The sequence below is a fragment of the Schistocerca americana genome, chromosome 3, assembly GCF_021461395.2.
Source record: "Schistocerca americana isolate TAMUIC-IGC-003095 chromosome 3, iqSchAmer2.1, whole genome shotgun sequence".
NCBI lineage: Eukaryota > Metazoa > Arthropoda > Insecta > Orthoptera > Acrididae > Schistocerca > Schistocerca americana.
In genome coordinates this window covers 467,985,188-467,988,398 of record NC_060121.1, presented here as the reverse complement: position 1 = coordinate 467,988,398, position 3,211 = coordinate 467,985,188, and the positions used below count along the sequence as shown (strand labels likewise).

The window sequence follows — 3,211 nt, the reverse complement described above, 5'->3', positions numbered from 1 at the left end:
CACTTTAGAAACATCCCACAGGCTGTGGCTAAGCCATGTCTCCGCAATATCCTTTCTTCCAGGAGTGCTAGTTCTGCATGGTTCGCAGGAGAGCTTCTGTAAAGCTTGGAAGGTAGGAGACGAGGTACTGGCGGAATTAAAGCTGTGAGGACGGGGCGTGAGTTGTGCCACTAAAGGCAAAGGTCCCGAGTTCGAGTCTCGGACCGGCACACAGTTTTAATCTGCCAGGAAGTTTTATAATGCGGTACTTCACTGTTATTACAAAAGTCTTTATTTTGATTTATATGTCATTCCAGTAATCAGATTTCAAGCCATAAATGTCTGACTGCTGGGCTGGCTTTTAAACGTAATTTGGTAACGTGATAATGATGGTAGTTTGCATGTATTTTGCTCAGATATTCAAATAATCTTTTAGTTGTTTAACATAATTGTAATTAGAAATTCCGAACGTATTTCCCTGGTTCCTCCTCCCTTGTCAAAATCAAAACAATGAATATGCTTCCCATCCCTCACCATATTGGTGGAACGCCTGTCCCTTCGAAATCCTCCTCCCTTTATTCCGGCTCACGCCGTTGATTTGTGCTTACTTGTGACAAAACCTTTAATTGCTTTTCTGCAACTTGTCTGCTTTTTCTCCTACACACTCCAGATGTCGACAGAAAGCTTTTCTTTGGCAGCCTGATTTAACCAGGAATTAGTTTTTATGAATGGTTTTGAGTCATGTGTCCATATAGACTGGGATATCCACACATTCTGTCGGCGTCAGTGCTCATACTACTTATTAGTCAGAAACTCTGACACTATTATCTCATGTATTTTGGAAAGTCAGCCATTTTTGTACTCATAGTGATTTTTGATATTGATCAGTGACCTTCAGTGTGCATCTGCTTGTTCTGTAAAATGAACGCTTCCTTTTCTCCCGACAGAGCATGTTATTAACAAACATTATGTCATTACTACAGATTTTTCCGAAATTTCCCTCAGCCATGTGCTTATATACGATCACTGTTGATCCTACGCCCGGTTTAGATGTTCTATTACCGCAAACATTCCGTATGCTCCATAACTTTACAAGTATTACATATTATGTGAGTTTCAGCATTTACAGGTAAGTAGTCATACAGTATATTGACGATAATTGCACAGCCGGCACTGTCGGCAGATCGGCTCTCTTCAAATGCTTACAGAAATATGGGTCTTTTATTCAGGGATTATTGTTTGTATGCCTGAGTTGTTACAAATTATCTAAATGGCACACACTTGTGCGTAACATGGACGATTTCCTATTAGAGTTTATAATCTGTACATTCAAAAATTCACTTATAGTTTTTTTTTATTATGGATCTAAATGTAATAATTCTGTCGGTGAGTATCCATTGCGCTTCTGGAGGTAAACTGCCGCTATGACATAATCTGGAAAAACGGCTGCAAACGACTTGCAAGTTGTGTTGTTCTCGACTGAGTTAGAAAGACAACAACTGGGTTTCGCTTTTCTTAAGGAACCATCTCAGCATTCGCTTTCCTTTATTTAAGGAAATCACAACAGACTTTAACTGAGATGGCTAGAAGATGATTTGAATCCCACATTTGCCTCGTGCCTCAGCAAATGCGCCCTCTCCGCCCTCTCGAACAATCTTTAGCATTTCAACTTTCTGTTAATGAAGAATAAATGATTATTGCCCCATCAGCAGCTGTGCATATTCTTACAGTACAGTACCATCTTCATACTAGTTAACTATTCAGCCAATTTTCTACCTTCCTATACGTCTAAGACTTTCCCAAGTACACTTGCTTACGTTTTTTCTTGGTAGTAACTACTGCATGTCGTGGAAAGGTACCGTACAACTGCCTTCATGTTGCATTCACTCCAGCCAACAGCTCCTTCTAAAATTGTTTCAATGTGTCCATGTCACTTCAGTATCTTTTATCCGATCTATGAGATTGTAACCAGCTAGAGGTATTAGGAGTGTCATCTCTACCGCCTCAATACTCCTGCTTAGAGTGGCGTTTAGAGTCCAAGTCTCTGACAGATACATTAAAACCGGCACTGACATAATATTATAAAATTTTAGTACTATCTTCTTTTCTGACTTTTTTGAGGAGAAAGCGATTTATAGTACCTACCAACTTGTGGAATTTTGGCATTTTGTATTCTTGATCATTGTGGGTGATATATGAGGCCTCACATCCCAGGTATTTAAAAGTATTTATTTGTTCACGCGGTTTAAAACCAATCATTATTTTCGCTCTTATATGCTCCTTACCATTGAATGTCAGTATATCCGTTTTACCTTTACATATATATACTATCTTGCGTAAGTAGCAAATTACGCTAAGATTATTTGATCATGTGCAATCAGGAGTCTATTTACAACTTTATTATTAAGCTTATAATAGAGCACAGCCTTAATATGCCATGTTTTATGACGTCATTTATGTATATATTGCCAACGGCCTTGCCGCAGTGGTAACACCGGATCCCGTCAGATCACCGAAGTTAAGCACTGTCTGGCTGGGCTAGCATTTGGATGGGTGACCATCCGGTCTGCCGAGCGCTGTTGGCAAGCGGGGTGCACTCAGCCCTTGTGAGGCAAACTGCAGAGCAACTTGATTGAGAAGCAGCGGCTCCGGTGTCGTAAACTGATATACTGCCGGGAGAGTGTTGTGCTGACACATGCCCCTCATATCCGCGTGAGCTGGGAATGACACGGCGGCCGGTCAGTACCGTTGGGCCTTCATGACCTGTTGGGGAGGAGAGGAGAGAGGAGTTCTATGTAGATATTCAATAAAATGAGTGATGAAGGCCACTCTTGCCTCACTGCTTGAGAGCCGTTTCCCGCAAACGAACTTCAGTTTCGAACTTTGATTATATTGTGTACATATATACTTCGAATTACTCTTATTATATGCTGGGGTATACCATTATTTTCTAAAATATCCCATAATTTAACTCCGAAAGCTTTCTCGTAGTCAGTAAAGTCTACGTATGTTGGGATGATGAAATCTTCCGTGTTGTTCAGTAATTCGACAGACTGGAAAACCACTGTCCAAGAGAATCTTTCCATCTGACGCCCATCTGTTCTTCAGTAAGAAACGTTTGCGATAGCACCTTTAGTCTGTTATTAGTTTCACATATATCTTGAATTAGAAATTTTAACCCTGGAAACAAATATGGTTCAAATGGCTCTGAGCACTATGGGACTTAACATCC

At 40.4% G+C, this 3,211-nt stretch overlaps 1 pseudogene; it reads left to right on the top strand.

The window, feature by feature from the left end:
- Window positions 1-2,446: 2,446 nt before the first annotated feature.
- LOC124608055 lies at window positions 2,447-2,564 on the top strand (annotated as a pseudogene).
- The last annotated feature ends 647 nt before the right edge of the window (window positions 2,565-3,211 follow it).